Source organism: Pongo pygmaeus, chromosome 4 (assembly GCF_028885625.2).
Source record: "Pongo pygmaeus isolate AG05252 chromosome 4, NHGRI_mPonPyg2-v2.0_pri, whole genome shotgun sequence".
NCBI lineage: Eukaryota > Metazoa > Chordata > Mammalia > Primates > Hominidae > Pongo > Pongo pygmaeus.
Window position 1 is genome coordinate 73,060,072 of NC_072377.2, and position 22,292 is coordinate 73,082,363.

A 22,292-nucleotide genomic window follows, 5' to 3' on the forward strand; every position below is an offset into this window, starting at 1 on the left:
TTTCACCATAAGTTTGATACAAAGAGATTCACTTTTTGTGATTTAAAAAATAAAAACAACCCATCAATAGGGAGTGTGAATAATGTGTGGCAAATCTGTACCATGAAATACTCCACTTTTATTATAGAATATAAGAGACCTTTCTCTATTAACTCAGATAAATCTTCCACATTGTTAAGAAGAGCAAGTTGTCAAAAAAACAAGTAAAGTATGATCCCATTTATGAAAAGAACTATGTCTTTATATACATGCATATATAAATGAAAAAATGACTGATGAATGCATATCAAACTATTAACAGTAGTTTGTTCTGAAGTAAGAACGTTGGTAGGTTGATGAGAAGTATAGCAAGAGAAGTTGGATGGGGTAACCTTCACACTTCACGCTATAAATTTCTGTATTGTTTGCATCCTTTTTTTTTTTGAGATGGAGTCTCACTCTGTTGCCCAGGCTGGAGTGCAGTGGCGTGGTCTCGGCTCACTGCAAGCTCCGCCTCCTGGGATCACGCCATTCTCCTGCCTCAGCCTTCCGAGTAGCCGGAACTACAGGCGCCAGCCACCACACCCGGCTAGTTTTTTGTATTTTTGGTAGAGACGGAATTTCACTGTGTTAGCCAGGATGGTCTCGATCTCCTGAACTCGTGATCCGCCCGCCTCGGCCTCCCAAAGTGCTGGGATTATAGGCGTGAGCCACCGCGCCAGGCCTATTGTTTGCATCTTTTCAACAAGAAAGTATTTATGAGTTACCAGTACAAAATAAAAACAAAAAGAAAACAAAATACGATGAATGTTAACACATGGACCAAGTTCCAAGGCAGTTCATACCATCAAATTGTGGTAATGAACTTGTAAGCTAAATGAACAATAGTATTGGTGCAGGATTAATACGTTCTTCACTACCCTGTTAGAGCAGAATTTTATTTTACGGTAGAAGAGATGAGATGCTTTGACAAATGTTCTGTCTGGTGCATGTTCAGGCCTTTGTATTTGTTATTTCTTCTGCCTGGAATGCTCTTCCTGCAAATATCCACATCCAACTCTGCCCCCTCCCTTAGATATTTACCCAAATATTTTCTTCTCAGCCAAGTCCTGCCTGCCCACCCTACCAAACTTCAATGTTCATTCCCCTCTTACTCCTCGTGACCCTTCCTGCTTAATTTTTCTCCATAACATTTTCAGCCATCTGACATTCTACTGAATCCACTTATTTACTTGTCTAATGTCCATCTCTTCTTAGTACAAGTGAAGTCTATGAACATAGGAACATTTGTCAAGTGTTTCAGAGCTGTAACCCTGGAGCTAGAGTGAAAGCTAGCACATAATATGTGCTCAATGAATTTTTGCTGAATGAGTGAAAAAATAATTTAATAATAGTATTTGAATCAAGAGCTATTGACACAGGTAGGATAAGAAAAGGATTGTATGTCTGAATTCTCATCATCAAATCTTTTCCACTGAGCAAATAATTTAAAAACTAGACACAGATGGCCTCAGGAAGATTTTCAGATTTTCTTTTATTGACCAAGACCATTTGCCCCCATTCACCCACCATTCATCATCTAGATGCACAAAGAGGAGAAATGTGAGGACAGAAATGCTGTTTCCTTTCTCTCTTCTTCTTGCCAAGCTGAACTAATCACAGAATCACAAATAAATCTGAAATTTTTGTATTTAAAATTAGCCATCTGAGTGTTCTTTTGATGATCCCAATTTTGTTGGCAACATCCAAAGCATCATAGTCATGCCTTTTTTTGTTCATCAGGCCTGATCAGTGTGTTGATCTTGGCCATGTTAGTGTCACGAAGCTTCTTCACAGCCTTTTGAACTGGTGCATGTTGGTTTTGACATCTAAAATGAACACATATGTGTTGTCTTCCCCATTCTTGTCTGATTCCAGTGGAACATGATGGCGGAGTGATCAAGCTTGCTTCTCCTGGTGGTACTTTTCTAAGGACATTTTGCTGCCTTAAAAGCTGCAGAGTATTGGGCCACCAGAAGTGGAGTAATGTGAGGATCTTTTGAGTATGGTTGTGGATACCTTTCTGCGCTGCCTTCTTGGCCTTCAAAGACTTTGCTTTATCTTGACTTTGGGAGGAGCAGAGGTTTCCTTCTTAACTTTCAGGGCCATCTTGGTGAGAAGTTACATTTTTAAATTTAGTTCTTCATCCACAAGAGGACTATTAGGATTTATTATGCAGAACCAGTTTTAGAAGACCAAACACAGAGAAGAAAGAGGTAGTTAAAGCGAATTAACAGCAAAACCACCTAAAGGAAGAGTGCCCATGGGTGAGATGTGAAGCATTTATTCATCAAGAATTAGAAAAACTGATTTCTTCCTCCAAAGAGCAACAGCAATTTCATAACAACAGAAAAGAACATAGAGTCATAAAACTACAAAACACTACCATTTAGTCTTATATTTTTTCTTTGTCTTCTCAAATGCACTGATTTAGGTATTCCAAAATGGGTGAAAGATACATCTATTTGTCACTGTTTAAAACTCCACAAAGAGACTCTGAAATCCAAACACTGCACGTTCTCACTCATGAGTGGGAGATGAACAATGAGAACACATGGTCACAGGGAGGGGAACATCACATGCTGGGTCCTGTCGAGGGCTGGGGGGCTAGGGGAGGGAGAGCATTAAGACAAATACCTAATGCATGTGGGGCTTAAAACCTAGATGATGGGTTCATAGGTGCAGCAAACCACCATGGCACGTGTATACCTATGTAACAAACCTGCACCTTCTGCACATGTATCTCAGAGTTTAAATTAAAATAAATAAAAAATTTAAAAAAAGTTTATATTTTAGTGGCCTAAACTCTTTAAATCTGATTTAAATCTCTCTTGTTTCAATTTAAATTCGATGTCTCTTCTATAGTTCTTGGAGTAAAGAGAGAGAGACTGCCCTTCTTGGGAAAACAGATTTCTCTGCCCAAGCAGATCTACAACTGGTTAGGGTATGGCTGCACATAGTGTGCTTTATACTGCAGTGCAAAACACTGCGTTCCGTAAACATTTCTAAGAACTATTATAAAGTATTAAGGCTGCTCTGCCAATCAGATTCTAAGTGAGCTGAACACTCCTCACCCTCTCATAACAGAGTACATGTTGCCTGCAGCTCTGGCTCTTAAAAGGACAGAGCAATGTTCCTAAACAGATTGGGTGGTGAGCAGAGGCCCCGTGATTCACCCCTAAATTAGTTTTAACTGACAGGTTTTGGAAGTGAGGCTGGCTAGGGTCTGGCTGCATGGATACCACGTGCTGCTCTGTCCAGTCCGAATTGCTCAGAAGGAATCTTGAACTGTGTGATTGGGTAGGGTGGGGGTGGGCAGCTCAAGAATGTGGGGTTAAAAATAGGAGCAGTGATTTCCAAAGTCCTTGGCCAGCTGTGTGGAACCTAGTGTCTCATTCAGTACACGTTCCTTGAAGGCAAACTACCAGATCAAGTTTGGAGAGATTGTTGTTTGGGCTAGTTTGTCCTTTGGGTTTTGTACAACTTTGAAAAGAACAAACAAGAAATTGGTGTTTCTCTTTCATACTCAGTCTCATTCCATTCTCTATTTTATTGGATTCCACTGTGTCAGCTGAATAGAAGAAATATACAGCCCTTGTCTCATATTTCCATAAGCACATATTTTACTCATACTACAAAGTAGTAATTATTCCCATAAAATAATGATGTAATATTAATAAAGATGAAATTTTGAGATTGACACCAACAATGGCAAGATAAAGATTATTTATTATTTCTATTATTGAAGTGTTTTGTATTGTACTATTTGTCCAAGGCTTCATAGATAATTAAAATTCATTGACTGCACAAGTGTCTCATGAAATGTGTTAGATTGTTTTCTGATATGCAAAAATGTCCTGACATGGTTTGTAAATGTGTACTGCACATCTCCAGCCAATTACCATACAAAATGCAACTATTTCTTTTTGTCTATCACTGAAGCCTGAACAGACAGCATTAGACTCAACTGCATTATTCTGGCCTAATTTTCGTGTCTGATACTATAGTGATGTTGTGAGGCATTGACTTAGCAACAGGGGTAAATGTTCTTTTTGAATACATATTTTTTTCTTCAGCCTCTTTGGAAATATGCCTACGTAAAGAAGCACTCCTTCAGCCTCTTCAGAAAAATGAGCATGTGTTTACACCCCTTTTGACCCCACCCTTTATTTTCTCTTCCTAATTTGTGATGATTTTGATGGGATGAGGGTTTGTGCTGGCAAAATTCCAAAGGGTGGACAAATTGGGCTGTACTTTCATTAATGCAAAACTGAAAATATTGCTAAATTATTGTGGCGAATATAATTTGTGTCTGCTCAGGCTTTGTATTAGTTTGCTAGGGCTAGTGTAAGAACCACAAACTGGGTGGTTTAAACAACAGAAACTTATTGTGTCACAGTTCTGGAGACTGGAAATCCAAAATCAAGATGTCAGTGGGATTGGTTCCTGCTGAGGGCTGTGAAGGAAAATCTGTTCCAAACCTCTCTCCTGGCAGTTTGCTGGCAATATTTAATGTTCCTTGGCTTTTACGTCTCTGCCCTCTGTCTTCATATGACATTTCTCTGTGTGTGTATCTATGTCCACATTTTGCTTTTTCAGAAGGACACCAGTCATACTGGATTAGTGGCCCATCTTACTCCAGTATCTTAATTAATTACATCTCTTAATTAATTACATCTGCAATGACTCTATTTCCCATTCTGAGGTGCTTGGTCCCATTCTGGGATACTTGGGATTAGGGTTTCAACATAAGAATTTTGGAAGGACACAATTTAACCCACAACAAGCTTCAAATAAATAATAGACTATGTAATTCAGTGAATATATATTGAATTGTAGGTTCAAAAATAATGAAATAGAGAAACTGGTTTTCAAGATTAACATGATATTTGCTTTTCAACTCCCCCAGAGGAGTTGAAAGTGGCTCCCCCAAAAGGACTCTTATATCTTGATTTGCCAAGTAGTAGGAAGAAGAGTTATAACTAATGGAGTGAGCCTCGCTGTTGGCAGAATTTTAGTCCAGCCTTTCCTAGTTCAAGATATAAAAAAGACTCTTTATATAGTGAAGTTTTCAGTGACTTCAATCACTTCTTCCTTCACTGCTTCAATTGCTTCTGGTAAATATACAAGAGCATGTGCTTACTTAGAGGGGTACAGCATTTATTGGGGTTTGACCTGACTCAATCACAAAGTATATAAAATGAGCCAAGGACCTTTTGAGGTTGAATTCAAAATCCAGTGCTTGTCATCTTCTAGACCGTAAAAAATACTGTAACAGAGTAGTGGGTTAGTTAGTAAGTGTCCCATCGAAAGGCATGGCTGACCAGAGCCTTATTAGTTATTATAAGATATATAGACTAAAGAATCCAGAAATTAGGACTATAACTGCTCAAGAGAAGGTAGGAAAAGAAATGTATGTATTTGAGATACAGGAGAGAGGTTCAGTATAGCAGGCAGAATATAGTATCTGAAAAGGCCTGGCAACAGATAGTAGGTGGCATGCCAGGATAGCACTGGGGGGCCCAACTTGAAGACACAAGGGTCTGTGGTAGAGCTTGGCCCTGGGAATCCAGGAGCAGATGGTGATCAGAAACACAGGCAAGCAGTTGGGATCTGAGAAGTCAGAGCCAAGCCTCAATGTTTCTCAGAATTTTGCTCTCAAATATGGTATAAACCCTCCTTGACACTTTTCAGTTCTTAATATGTTGGAGGCATTGATCTTTCTCTGCTAGAGACTTATCACTGTGACATTGCTCTAATTCTTCTCAATTCTCCTGCCTCCTAGCTATTTCTTTACTAAATCCATTCACTTTGTGTTTCAGGGAAAGAATGGTGATCTTAACGAAGGCAGATTCAGTAACGTGGTGGGGTTATAGATGTGAACTGGAGTTGGTTGAGGAGAGACTGGAAGATAAGAACAGGAGAGTCTTACCATGATGGGAAGCAGCCCACCTGCACCCACTCTGGAAGTCATGTCATCTTGCTCCTTCTCTTCCAATGTCATCCATACTTTGATGACTCCTCAATTTGTATCTTCAAGCCTGACTTCTCTGCTAGACTACAGATTCCTATTTCCAGCTTGCTTGAGCTCTCTACTTGTACGTCTCTAACAGAGTCAACACTCTGCAAAAAAGCCAGAGGGATTTTCTGAAAATGTGAAGTAGAGCATGCCGTGTTTTACTTAAAGCCCTCCCACGACTTTCTAAAATGCTTAAAATAAAATCCAAATACCCTATTATGACCTCCAAGACCCCCAGTAATCTTCCTCCCTAATCTCACTTCTATGACTTTACAGTTCTTTCACTATTCTCCAGCCAGTCACACTACTAGTCTTCCATTTGTTTATTGAGCAAGCCTCATGTGCTTCTCTGATTGCAAACTTGCAGTTCATTCTACCTGGAGCAATCACCCACCAGATACTCACTTGGCTTCCTTCTTCTCATCATCCATGTCCGAGCCAATGGTTACCTGGTCTTTAGAGCAGCCTTTCCCGAAGAGATATCTAAAGTAGCAAAGTAGCATCCATCCACCCAGCCAGTCACTCTGTCACATTAAACTGGTTAATTTGTTTCATATTAGATACTACATATTGCTATCTGAAATTTATCTTGCCTATTTCTTACAACTATGTTGCCTATTTCTGCCTCCAACTTCCCTTCTCCAAATTCAGAGAGGAATAGAGACCATGAGTTCAATTTTTTGCTACACGTGGCTTTTCCACTACTCAAAGTAGCATCAGTACATAGTAGGGACTTGATAGACATTTATTGAAAAAGTGAGCAAAAATAGGTCCAAAATTCAACCTACTGTGCTGGTGCAAGCCACCACCTTTTCTTGGGTCAATTGCTGAAATAACATCCTAGTTGGTTTTCATTCTGCTTTTGTCTCCTTCAGTCTATTGTCAACACAGCTCTCAGAGTGAACTCATTAAAAAGGAAGTCATTAAAAAAGTAACCACTTTCGTGCCTAAAATCCTCCAATGACTTCTTATCTCAGTGTGGAGTCCTCATATCCCAGCTGGAGTCCTCATATCCCAATCTTTTGCTCCCTCTCTGACGTCACCTATTATTTTCTCTCTTCCTCATTATACTCCATCTACACCGACCTCTTTAGTGTTCCCTGAGGACACCAAGCAGCTCAGGGTCCAGGAATGTTGCACTTGCTGTTCCCTCTGAGTGAAATGCTCTTCCCTCAGATATCCATATGGCTGGCTCCTTCACTTCCTTCAAATCTTGACTAAAATATCACTTTACCAGCAAGAACTTTAAAGGCCACCACAATATAAATATTCAACATAAGTTCCAATCTTAATGAAAATAAAAAATATCAGTAAAGGGTCAACATTTAGCTCGATTTGATTTTCATCAAAAATCTTGATATCATTTATTCAGCATTAATAATTATGCTATTTCAGGCCTGGAGTAAGTAGTTGTCTATTAAGATATTGACTATATTCTGAGATACATCTCTTGTGAAAAACCCTTAAAAGCATTAATCTGGTCTTTACTGATATTATCAGGGTCAGAGAGAAATGATTTTCCCTTTCCTCATTTGAAATCCTCTTATGACAACTTATTAATGAAAAAGGAGCAAGATGTTTAATAATTATTGCCAATTTACTTGTTCATTGGATCAAAAAGATGTGGGCTTATTGGCTAGAACTTGATAAAATTTGTTTCTTTCTCATTTCATTCAATATTAGATCAAGATCAGGAAATATTCTGCCAACTGTTTTCTTTGCAAACAATAAGATTCTAGCACTCAAGTACTTTATGTTCCTTTAATGTCCACAACAGCATATGTAGATGATCTCCTTTGATCCTGATCCCAATATGCCTACTGCATGATTTCACTATTTGTTTAACTCTAGTAAAATGGTTTTGTTTTTCTTACTAGTAAAATGTTTTCTTCCTATAGCATGGCTTTCCAATATTAACATAATAAAAATATGTTGCTTACTTCTTCATATATATTCTACACATGCTGAGAAACTACTTAAATGTATACATCAGTGGTTTCAGCCAAATGTGAAGCAAAGTGTATGCTATCAGCTATACAAGCTCCTACCTATTTTATGTAGTGATACTATTAGTACATTATTATCAATGTTTTAGTTTCTGAAATTAGAACTGACTGTATATTCCCTGGAATCATCAGAGGTTTATGAATCACACTTGAAGAAACACTGCTACATTGATGGGAGCCAATAAAGCTGTTTTAAAAATTATGTTTAAAATATATTTAAAGGAAAGTGAGTAGGGCAGATGAGGAAACAGGCAGAGCAATGGTGGGATGAAGGCAATGGATGTTCATTTATATCTACTCACCCTTCCAGTCGACTTCACCAAGGCAGGAATTCGCAATGGGAGCAACTGGAGTCCTACTACCAGGTGACCCCATTTCTCCCATGCTGTACCTCCAAAAGGACATAAGAGATTGAGTACTCTCAGTTCTCAGTGCTCTCAGCTCAGCAGCTCCAATCTTTTCCTATCTGGGGTTCTCTGAGAACACAATGCATTCTTCTTTTCTGTCTGTCAGTCTCCCACAAGGAAACTCTTGGGCAGTGTTTTGCACATTGGAATGGGAACAGTTTAAGCAGAGTAGAAAGCCCCACTGGCTTCTATCCATGGTTGGCCATCATCATTTCATAGCCTAGTGCAGAGCATAATGTTCACCATGAGGACTCCACAGAGAACTTCACTCTTAAAGTGCTTTCACATTCATTGTTTTCTTAGGTGGGGCTAAGCTGCCCAGCCCAAGGAAATTTTTCTCCAGCACTGGAAAGAGGTTTATTGAAGGTACAATTCAGTCATAATACCTCCTCCCATTGAGGCGAAACATTTATACAGTTGATAAGCTCTACAATTCAGAAAGATAATGAAAGCCTTCTACCATCTTATTCTGTTTCTGAAACTTAGGTTTTGCTGAAAGAAAGGCATAGAAATTTCTAAGAAATGGGTCAGGGTGAAAATGGAGTTCAGGTCATTAAGAAAGGAAGAAACGGGTCTCTCAAAATATGGGAGCAGTGCAGAAATACTTGCCTTATTCAAGAAATAAAATTTGCTAACATGGGTGGCATGCTCTTCAATCTTCATGGAGATTTTCAAGTATCAGAGCCTACTAAGAACACAAATTCCTGCAGTTCAGACATGTAGCTTAACAGATATGCAATCTATGGTGCAAGCAGCTAAAATCTTTAATCATATTGATGGAATCTTTGGGATTTCAATGCACTTGAGAACATGAAGTAATTCTCAAGGACAGCTGCATTCATGTGCCAGATATCAGAACCTGGAAGTAGGTTAGATTCTTCTTTTTCTGTAAGTATCATAGTGATGGTCAGGAGCTGCTCCTCCCTTTTTTTTCATCTTTTTTTTACTCTCTTTCTCCCATCCCCATACCCTCTCCTCTCTCTCTCTCCAGAATTATTTAGCCCCTACCATGGGCCAAGCCCAGTACTCCACTCCAGAAATTCTGAGATGAATGTAGCACTTTGCCTGCCTTCAAGATGCTCATACACTAATGAAGAGGCCGACATCTGGTTCATGCTCTACCAACTCAGGGCATCTCTGCTTATCAATATCTCCCATTATGTCTCATTAATACACTGCCGCTTCCCTAAAGGGGATTTAAATAGCTGTGTAATTCCATCCTGTCTCACATTCTGAGGGCAAAAATGCAACAAATTAAAATTAGAGTATGATGGAATTACTGAACATAGAATACACTTCATTAATGTATTCTATATGTTAATTAGAGCCCTAAATTGGGGTGTGGTTTCTACATATTTATAAGAACTTTTGACATGAGTGCTTGTGCAGTGATTCAAGCCACTAACAGAAATATTAAATGTAGGAAAACACTTCGTAAAAGATATGCAGTAGGAAACACCAAGCCCTGCTCTGTGATCATTACAACTGACCTTATGCTACTCTTCCTTTGTGTCATTAGGTGGACTAAATAATAATGTAACTTCAAATCTGGCATACAATTGTCATCAAACTCTTCAAATTTTGAGACATTTAAAGACACAAATTCAGGTCTTCTTGTTCATTAAATAATGTGAATTTACCTGAACCCCATCTTTCCTCATAAGCACATAATATATAACATTATTTTAAAATGCGTAGTTGAGGTAACAGGAAAAGTAAGAAAAATCCCCAGGTGACAGGTATTCTGAGAGGCAGGGTATAATACTGTGAGGCACAGCTTAGGCTTTCGTGGTTAGTTAGCTCTGGGTGACAGGGTCTGTGAGAGATTAGGGGAGTAGAGTTTGCCAGTTCAAGTAGCCTAAGAGCTTTTATGTTAAAGTCCTTAGGGTAACATAATACATTATTCAGCAGCCCATGAGGGGAGAGCTGGAAACCTTGAAGGACTAGGCCTCAGTAAAATACAGGACTAAATCATCTGTGCCCACTGACACAGGAGGACAACAGAAAAGCTTACCTGTCTCTGCTTGAGTTCCTGAAGAATTTGTACTCTGAGCCTGTTTCATGAACAAGTGTGTGGTTCAAATTTGTACTAGCTTCAAAATCTTCAATGTTCAGGAATATCCAAAATAAGAAATTAACATAAATATGCTCCTGTACCAGTGATAATTCTGGACACCTGTTAGACACAATGACAACATTAGAGCATGTGTGCTCCACAACTTCCACAGATAGAGTACCTCTAAACTTGAATCTTCACAAGTAAATAATCTAAAATGGACGAGAAACTAAAGACACAACAGGTAACAGCATTAGAAGATCAATATTTTCACATTGGAGTGTCTTCTAATAGATAATATAAAATTATTGTGTTCACATAATTAAAAGTAATGAAGAGAATTAAAGCTGTAAGAAATTTACAAAAAATAAAATAAGCAAAAGCCACATAGAATAAACAAATAAAAAGGACTTTTTAAATCAAGCCATAAACAAGTAGCTTATGCTGCATATTAAAAACAACTAAAAGCAAATATTTTAAATTAGAAGGTAGATTTGAGAAAATTAAATGAAATGCATCAAAGGAACATAAAGAAATTGAAAATGTGAAAGAGAGATTATTCAGTGACATGAAGGAGAATGAGATCTAATATATGTATGCAAAAAGTACAGGAGGAAAAAGAGAAAGAATGACAAAGAGTCAAATAGTAACAAAATGGTGGCTGAGAATTTTATAGAACTGATGAAATACATGAATCCTTGGATCCAAGAATTAAAAGATTTAACTAAGATAAACAAAGGAAAAACTCTTGACAATGGACTTCTTATGGTAACAATAGAGGCCAGAGTATAAATGAGCATTATCTTTACATTGCTGAGAAAAAAATAACTGTCAACCTGGAATTATATACTAGACAAACTATCAATCAAGACTGAAAGTATAAAAAGGGCAATTTTAGACAAAAAAAAAGACATAGAGGCTTTATCATAACATACCCTCACTAAAGTAGTTATATACCTCAGAAAGAAGAAAATTGAACACAGAAGGAAGAAAAGAGTTTCCAAAGGCAATAATGGGCAAAATAATTGGCAAACATAAGGTAAACCTGAACACATGCTAATGATATAAAAATGAGAATAATGATACACAATGTGGGGTTCATAAAAATAAAGTTAAAGTAAAAATCTTAGACAAATGGCATATAAGAGAAGAGGGGATAATCAGAATTAAAGTTTCTAAAGGCTTTGTAATATTTGAAAAGGTTGTAAAATTATGAATTCACTTTGGACTTTGTTCAGACAGGCATACATTTTAAAAATGGAATGGTAACTCATAAAAGTATAAAGATTAAACGTGTAATTTCCAAACCAATCATAGAAAAGAAACAATTAAGAAAAATAAACCAGTCTAATACTTGTTTTGAGAGAAAACCCAGATATAATATAAAAATCATAAAATAAAGTAATATAAATAAAAACTGCCAAAATAACATAAATTTAAATGAACTAACTTCATCAGTTAAAAGATTGCAAGATTAGATTAAGAAACAGAATATAGCTCTTTAACATCTACAAAAGTTATATTTTGCCTTGTTCTGCTGGTATCAGTATGTTTGGGCTGCCATAACAAAATACCACAGGCTAGGATGGCTTAAACAATAAACATTTATTTTCTCATAGTTTTGGAGGCTAAAAGTCTCATATCAAGGTACTATCAACGTTGGTTTCTGGTGAGAACTCTCTTCCTGGCTTCTAGACAGTCACCTTCCAGCTGTGTCCTCACATGGCCTTTCCTTAGTGTCTGCATAGAGAAAAAGAGGGTGAGGTTCCCTCTGGTATCTCTTCCTATAATCTCACTAATCCTATTGGCTTAGGACCTCACCCTTATGACCCTATTTAACCTTAGTTACTTCCTTTGGCCAAATACAGCTACAATGGGGCATTAACATGAATTTTGAAGAGACACAACTGTTTAGTCTGTAACATTCGCCTTCCACAAAGCAGAACATGAGGCAAGGATTAAGATGCTAACACTTTTTAGTAAATGGAAGCATGAAGCAGGATGAAGAGGAAAAAAAAAAAGGAAATAAGCCACTGAAGAAAAAGAACAAACTTGGAAGGTTCATACTACTTACTATAAAGCAACAGTAATCAAGACAGTGTGGTACTGGTGAAAGAATAACAGATAAAGAAAACAGAATAGAGGGGGATAGAGCCAAGATGGCCAAATGGGAACAGCTCCAGTCCACAGCTCCCAGCGTGAGTGACGCAGAAGACGGGTGATTTCTGCATTTCCAACTAAGGTACAGGTTCATCTTACTGGGGAGTGCCAGAGAGTGGGTGCAGGACAGTGGGTGCAGTGCACCGTGCATGAGCCAAAGCAAGGCGAGGCATCGCCTCATCTGGGAAGCGCAAGGGGTCAGGGAATTCCCTTTCCTAGTCAAAGAAAGGGGTGACAGACGGCACCTGGAAAATTGGGTCACTCCCACCCTAATACTGCGCTCTTCCAACGGGCTTAACAAATGGCACACCAGGAGATTATATCCCGTACCTGGCTTGGAGGGTCCTATACCCACAGAGCTTCGCTCTTTGCTAGCACAGCAGTCTGAGATCAAACTGCAAGGCAGCAGTGAGGCTGGGGGAGGAGTGCCCACCATTGCCCAGGCTTGAGCGGGTAAACAAAGCAGCTGGGAAGCTCGAACTGGGTGGAGCCCACCACAGCTCAAGGAGGCCTGCCTGCCTCTGTAGGCTCCACCTCTAGGGGCAGGGCACAGACAAACAAAAGACAGCAATAACCTCTGCAGACTTAAGTGTCCCTGCCTGGCAGCTTTGAAGAGAGTAGTGGTTCTCCCAACACGCAGCTTGAAATCTGAGAATGGACAGACTGCCTCCTCAAGTGGGTCTCTAACCCCCGAGTAGCCTAACTGGGAAGCAACCCCCAGTAGAGGCAGACTGACACCTCACACAGCCAGGTACTCCTCTGAGACAAAACTTCCAGAGGAACAATCAGGCAGCAGCATTTGCGTTTCACAAATATCTGCTGTTCTGCAACCACCACTGCTGATACCCAGGCAAACGGGATCTGGAGAGGACCTCCAGCAAACTCCAACAGACCTGCAGCTGAGGGTCCTGACTGTTAGAAGGAAAACTAACAAACAGAAAGGACATCCACACCAAAAACCCACCTGTACATCACCATCATCAAAGACAAAAGGTAGATAAAACCACAAAGATGGGGAAAAAACAGAACAGAAAAACTGGAAACTAAAAATCAGAGCACCTCTCCACCTCCAAAAGAACACAGCTCCTCACCAGCAATGGAACAAAGCTGGACGGAGAATGATTTTGACGAGTTGAGAGAAGAAGGTGTCAGAAGATCAAACTACTCTGAGCTAAAGGAGGAAGTTCAAACCAATGGCAAAGAAGTTAAAAACTTTGACAAAAAATTAGATGCGTGGATAACTAGAATAACCAATGCAGAGAAGTCCTTAAAGGACCTGATGGAGCTGAAAACCACTGCACGAGAACTACGTGACGAATGCACAAGCCTCAGTAACCAATGCAATCAACTGGAAGAAAGGGTATCAGCGATGGAAGATGAAATGAATGAAATGAAGTGAGAAGAGAAGTTTAGAGAAAAAAGAATAAAAAGAAATGAACAAAGCCTCCAAGAAATATGGGACTATGTGAAAAGACCAAATCTACATCTAATTGGTGTACCTGAAAGTAACGGGGAGAATGGAACCAAGTTGGAAAACACCCTGAAGGATATTATCCAGGAGAACTTCCCCAATCTAGCAAGACAGGCCAGCATTCAAATTCAGGAAATACAGAGAATGCCACAAAGATACTCCTCAAGAAGAGCAACTCCAAGACACATAATTGTCAGATTCATCAAAGTTGAAATGAAGGAAAAAATGTTAAGGGCAGCCAGAGAGAAAGGTCGGGTTACCCACAAAGGGAAGCCCATGAGACTAACAGCTGATCTCTCGGCAGAAACTCTACAAGCCAGAAGAGAGTGGGGGCCAATATTCAACATTCTTAAAGAAAAGAATTTTCAACCCAGAATTTCATATCCAGCCAAACTAAGCTTCATAAGCGAAGGAGAAATAAAATCCTTTACAAATAAGCAAATGCTGAGAGATTTTGTCACCACCAGGCCTGCCCTAAAAGAGCTCCTGAAGGAAGCACTAAACATGGAAAGGAAGAACTTGTACCAGCCACTGCAAAAATACGCCAAATTGTAAAGACCATCAAGGCTGGGAAGAAACTGCCTCAACTAATGAGCAAAATAACCAGCTAACATCATAATGACATGATCAAAGTCACACATAATAATATTAACCTTAAATGTAAATGGGCTAAATGCTCCAATTAAAAGGCACAGACTGGAAAATTGGATAAAGAGTCAAGACCCATCAGTGTGCTGTGTTCAGGAGACCCATCTCACGTGCAGAGACACACATAGGCTCAAAATAAAGGGATGGAGGAAGATCTACCAGGCAAATGGAAAACAAAAAAAGGCAAGGGTTGCAATCCCAGTCTCTGATAAAACAGACTTTAAACCAACAAAGATCAAAAGAGACAAAGAAGGCCATTACATAATGGCAAAGGGATCAATTCAACAAGAAGAACTAACTATCTTAAATATATATGCACCCAATACAGGAGCATCCAGATTCATAGAGCAAGTCCTTAGTGACCTACAAGGAGACTTAGACTCCCACACAATAATAATGGGAGACTTTAACACCCCACTGTCAACATTAGACAGATCAATGAGACAGAAAGTTAACAAGGATATCCAGGAATTGAACTCAGCTCTGCACCAAGCAGACCTAATAGACATCTACAGAACTCTCCACCCCGAATCAACAGAATATACATTCTTTTCAGCACCACACCACACCTATTCCAAAATTGACCACATAGTTGGAAGCAAAGCACTCCTCAGCAAATGTAAAAGAACAGAAATTATAACAAACTGTCTCTCAGACCACAGGGCAATCAAACTAGAACTCAGGATTAAGAAACTCACTCAAAACCGCTCAACCACATGGAAACTGAACAACCTGCTCCTGAATGACTACTGGGTACATAACGAAATAAAGGCAGAAATAAAGATGTTCTTTGAAACCAATGAGAACAAAGACACAACATACCAGAATCTCTGGGACAGATTTAAGGCAGTGTGTAGAGGGAAATTTATAGCACTAAATGCCCACAAGAGAAAGCAGGAAAGATCTAAAATTGACACCCTAACATCACAACTAAAAGAAATAGAGAAGCAAGAGCAAACACATTCAAAATCTAGCAGAAGGCAAGAAATAACTAAGATCAGAGCAGAACTGAAGGAAATAGAGACACAAAAAACCCTTCAAAAAATCCATGAATCCAGGAGCTGGTTTTTTGAAAAGATCAACAAAATTGATAGACTGCTAGCAAGACTAATAAAGAAGAAAAGAGAGAAGAATCAAATAGACGCAATAAAAAATGACAAAGGGGATATCACCACTGATCCCACAGAAATACAAACTACCATCAAAGAATACTATAAACACCTCTACGCAAATAGACTAGAAAATCTAGAAGAAATGGATAAATTCCTCAACACATACACTCTCCCAAGACTAAACCAGGAAGAAGTTGAATCTCTGAATAGACCAATGATAGGCTCTGAAATTGAGGCAATAATTAATATCTTACCAACCAAAAAAAGTCCAGGACCAGATAGATTCACAGCCGAATTCTACCAGAGGTACAAGGAAGAGCTGGTACCATTCCTTCTGAAACTATTCCAATCAATAGAAAAGGAGGGAATCCTCCCTAACTCATTTTATGAGGCCAGCATCATCCTGATACCAAAGCCTGGCAGAGACACAACAAAAAAAGAGAATTTTAGACCAATATCCTTGATGAACATTGATGCAAAAATCCTCAATAAAATACTGGCAAACTGAATCCAGCAACACATCAAACAGCTTATCCACCATGATCAAGTGGGCTTCATCCCTGGGATGCAAGGCTGCTTCAACATACAAAAATCAATAAACATAATCCAGCATATAAACAGAACCAAAGACAAAAACCACATGATTATCTCAATAGATGCAGAAAAGCCCTTTGACAAAATTCAACAACCTTCATGCTAAAAACTCTCAATAAATTAGGTATTGATGGGACGTATCTCAAAATAATAAGAGCTATCTATGACAAACCCACAGCCAATATCATACTGAATGGGCAAAAACTGGAAGCATTCCCTTTGAAAACTGGCACAAGACAGGGATGCCCTCTCTCACCACTCCTATTCAACATAATGTTGGAAGTTCTGGCCAGGGAAATCACTCAGGAGAAGGAAATAAAGGGCATTCAATTAGGAAAAGAAGAAGTCAAATTGTCCCTATTTGCAGATGGCATGATTGTATATCTAGAAAACCCTATCGTCTCAGCCCAAAATCTCCTTAAGCTGATAAGCAACTTCAGCAAAGTCTCAGGATACAAAATCAATGTGCAAAAATCACAGGCATTCTTATACACCAATAACAGGGAAACAGAGAGCCAAATCATGAGTGAACTCCCATTCACAATTGCTTCAAAGAAAATAAAATACCTAGGAATCCAACTTACAAGGGATGTGAAGGACCTCTTCAAGGAGAACTACAAACCACTGCTCAATGATATAAAAGAGGACACAAACAAATGGAAGAACATTCCATGCTCATGGGTAGGAAGAATCAATATTGTGAAAATGGCCATACTGCCCAAGGTAATTTGTAGATTCAATGCCATCCCGATCAAGCTACCAGTGACTTTCTTCACAGAATTGGAAAAAAACACTCTAAAGTTCATATGGAAACAAAAAAGAGCCTGCATCGCCAAGTCAATCCTAAGCCAAAAGAACAAAGGTGGAGGCACCACGCTACCTGACTTCAAACTATACTACAAGGCTACAGTAACCAAAACAGCATGGTACTGGTACCAAAACAGAGATATAGACCAATGGAACAGAACAGAGCCCTCAGAAATAACGCTGCATATCTACAACTATCTGATCTTTGACAAACCTGAGAAAAACAAGCAATGGGGAAAGGATTCCCTATTTAATAAATGGTGCTGGGAAGACTGGCTGGCCATATGTAGAAAGCTGAAATTGGATCCCTTCCTTACACCTTATACAAAAATTAATTCAAGATAGATTAAAGACTTAAATGTTAGATCTAAAACCATAAAAACCCTAGAAGAAAACCTAGGCAATATCATTCAGGACATAGGCATGGGCATGGACTTCATGTCTAAAACACCAAAAACAATGGCAACAAAAGCCAAAATTGACAAATGGGATCTAATTAAACTAGAGAGCTTCTGCACAGCAAAAGAAACCGGCCGGGCGTGGTGGCTCAGTCCTGTAATCCCAGCACTTTGGGAGGCCGAGGCGAGTGGATCACGAGGTCAGGAGATCGAAACCATCCTGGCTAACACAGTGAAACCTTTTCTGTATTGAAAATACAAAAAATTAGCCGAGCAGGCTAGCAGGCGCCTGTAGTCCCAGCTACTCGGGAGGCTGAGGCAGGAGAATGGCGCAAACCTCCAAATGGGAGGCAGAGCTTGCAGTGAGCCAAGATCACACCACTTCACTCCAGCCTGTCGGACAGAGCCAGACTCCATCTCAAAAAAAAAAAAAAAAAAAAAAAAAAAAAAAAAAAAAAGGAAACCACCATCAGAGTGAACAGGCAACCTACAGAATGGGAGAACATTTTTGTTACCTACTCATCTGACAAAGGGCTAATATCCAGAATCTACAATAAACTCAAAGAAATTTACAAGAAAAAAACAACCCCATCAAAAAGTGGGCAAAGGATATGAACAGACACTTCTCAAAAGAAGACATTTATGCAGCCAAAAGACACATGAAAAAATGCTCATCATCACTGGCCATCATAGAAATGCAAATCAAAACCACAGTGAGATACCATCTCACACCAGTTAGAATGGCGATCATTAAAAAGTCAGGAAACAACAGGTGCTGGAGAGGATGTGGAGAAATAGGAACACTTTTACACTATTGGTGGGACTGTATAACTAGTTCAACCATTGTGGAAGTCAGTGTGGCGATTCCTCAGGGATCTTGAACTAGAAATACCATTTGACCCAGCCATCCCATTACTCGGTATATACCCAAAGGATTATAAATCATGCTGCTATAAAGACATATGCACACGTATGTTTATTGCGGCACTATTCACAATAGCAAAGACTTGGAACCAACCCAAATGTCCAACAATGATAGACTGGATTAAGAAAATGTGGCACATATACACCATGGCATACTATGCAGCCATAAAAAATTGATGAGTTCATGTCCTTTGTAGAGACATGGATGAAGCTGGAAACTATCATTCTCAGCAAACTATCGCAAGGACAAAAAACCAAACATCGCATGTTCTCACTCTTAGATGGGAATTGAACAATGAGAACACATGGACACAGGAAGGGGAACATCACACACCGGGGACTGTTGTGGGGTCGGAGGAGGAGGGAGGGATAGCATTAGGAGATATACCTAATGCTAAATGACGAATTAATGGGTGCAGCACACCAACGTGGCACATGTATACATAAGTAGCAAACGTGCACGTTGTGCACATGTACCCTAAAACTTAAAGTATAATAATAATGATTAAAAAAAGAATAAAAAAAAGAAAACAGAATAGAGAGCCCGGAAAGAGACCCACACAAATACAATCAACTGATCTTTGACCAAGGAGCAAAGACAACCAAATGGATACTCTTCCCAGTAAATGGTGCTGACATTAACAAGTGGACATCCACGTGCACAAGCACATAAACATTTACTTTATTCCTTCTTCCATAAGATATTAACTCAAAATTAATCATAAAGTTACACGTAAAAGAAAATACTATGAAGCTTCTAGGAGAAAACGTGGGAGAAAAAATCTGTAAACTTGGATTTGGTGATGAGCTTTTAGCTACAACACTAAAAACATAACACATGAAGGGACAAAACTGGTAAGTAAAATTTATTAAAATTAAAAAATTTCTGCTTGTGAAAAACCTGTTAAGAGAAAGAAAAGAGAAACCATATACTGAAGAAAAATTTGCAAATATTTGCAAAACATATATTTGAATAAGGACTTATATCTAAAATATGCAAAGAATACTTACAGCTCAACAATAAGAAAACAAGTAAAAATGGGCAAAAGAGCTAAACAGACACCTCGCCAAAGAAAAGATGCAGATATACATATGTAAAATGTTCAACAAGATCTGCTGGTACAAAATTGCACATTAAAATAATGAGATACCAATACATACCTATTAGAATGGCTAAATAAAGTCGAAAAGAAAAAGTTGGCAATACTAATGGCCAGAGAAAATTCAGAGCAATAGGAATTTTTATTCATTGTTAGTGCAAATGCAAAATGGTGCATGCAGCCACTTTGGAAGACAGTTTGGTAGATTCTTACAAAGCTAAACATAGTTTTACCATATGATTCAGCAATTGTTTCTAGATATTTAGACAACTAATTTGAAAATATACATCCATGAAAAACCTGTACACAAATGTTTAGTTTTATTCAAAATCCCCCCGTCCCCTAAACTGGAAGCAACCAAGATGTCCTTCAGTTGGTGAATGGATGAATAAACTGTGGTATATATACATAATGAATATTATTCAGCAAAACAAAAAGAGAGCTAGCAAGCCATGAAAAGACATGGAGCGTTAAAAGTGTATTTAAATGAAAGAAGCCAGTTTTAAAAGGCTACATATTATATTATTTTAGTTATACAATATTCTAGAAAAGGTAAAACTATAGAGACAATAAAATGATCAGTAGTTGCCAGGAGTTCAGGGCATGTTTAGGGGTAGTCTTTAGTGAATGAAGCACAAGGGACACTTTTTTGATGGTCAAACTATTCTGTATGGTGCTGTAATGGTAGATACATGTACTATGCATTTGTCTGAACCCACAGAACTTCACAGCACAAGGAGTAAGCCTTAATGTATGCAAATTTTAAAAAAATCATTTAGATTTGAGGAGTCCAGATTGAAATTCAGAATGTGACAGAACAATCCAACAGTATTAGAATATGTACAACTTCACTGAAGAGCATGGGAAATAAAGGAGAAAAATCTAAGTAACATTGAAAATGACTGGAAAGTATAAGACTAAAAGTGAAAGAACTGTATGTAAGCACTGAACTCTAGTTGATAAAGTTGTTTTCCATGGGGAAATGGGTTGACAATTCTGACACTGTTTTACATATATACTGGTTAATGGATATTGGGAGCCAGATTTCTCGTAGTTATAGTGGTAGGTTATAGATAAGCAAAGGGAAGGCTGGAATGATCCATATGGTAATGGATTCCAGTTGGAGATATCAGTATGAACTCATGTTTAGCTTAGTATTTACAGAGATTATTACAAGTAGAAATATTTGTAGCTATGTTTGTATACAGAGGTGAATATAACACACATATTTCCTTGTTCGGCCAGCTAAGAGGACCTGGAGGCAATGATGTCCCAGCAGTAAGGAACATGCCTGATTTCTAACACTGTATTCCAATTTAAAAAACTTATCAGGGCTCCTTGGAGAAATGGCTGATTCTAGGACTTGGGCAGGAAGTATATAAGATGAGTCTGGAATATCTTGTGCCAGAAAATGAGGAAATGCTCCAAGTAAAAATTTATACGATATGTCAAAGAAATACAGGAGACAATTGAAAGAATTCCCAATAGTCAAAACTGAAACAATTTAAGAAAACAAAACCAAAAACAAAGTGTTGCATTATAAATGAAAGTATAAGATAAAATTCATGGGTTCATATTGACGTAAATAAATGATAGAATAAGTAAATAAAAGGGAGAGAAGACACAAATCCCCCAGGCAGAATAATTCCAAATAATTTTTGTAGATACTCTGCCCTCAAGGGTAGGAGCATAATTCCCCACTTCTTCAGCATGGGCTATGCATAGGGACTTCCTTCTAAACAGTTCAGTATGGAAAGGGGAAGAAGAGTAACTTAACTGTGGAGAAACCTGACAAACACTACCTCGGGTGATCAAGGTTAACATCAGCAGTGATAAACCATGCTGATAGTATGTACTTTTGATGAGATATGATGAAAATATCAATCTATGGTCTATCTCCGCATAAACATATAATTCTAGTCTAATCATGAGAAAAGTATCAAATAAATTCCAATTGAGAAAGATTCTACCAGTTACCTCACCGGTATTCCTCAAAATGGTCAAAGTTATTAAAATAAGTAAAGTCTAAGAAACTCTCTCGGTCAAAAGAAGCCTAGGGAGACATAACGACCAAACGCAAGGTGGTATCCTAGGTAAGATTCTAGAACAGAAAGGGGATATTTAGATAAAACCTAAGGAAATCTGAATAAAGTATGGACTTTAGTTTTTAATAATGTCTCAATATTGGTACATTAGTTATAACAAATGCACCATAGTAATGTAAGATGTTAACAATAGGAAAAATTGGCATGGGGTGTATGGAAACTCTTTGTATTATCTTTGCATATCTTTATATACCTAAACTCTTCTAAAATAAAGTGTTTATTTTGAAGGATGTGAGGCAAAGAAAAGTGAAATACAAAGCAATGCAAGGTGTTCCTGCACTGGCTGCCTCCTTCTAATAAGGTCAAAGAGACTCAGCAGGTAGCTAGGCAGCCATGTTCAGTTGGTACGCAGGTCTCCAGAATGGTATAGAAGAGAACTTGTACCTTTGAGCAGTTAATGGGAGAGAAAAAGAGGGAGAATTTGTCTCACTTCTTTCCTCTTAATTCTCTATTAGTAATGGCTCACT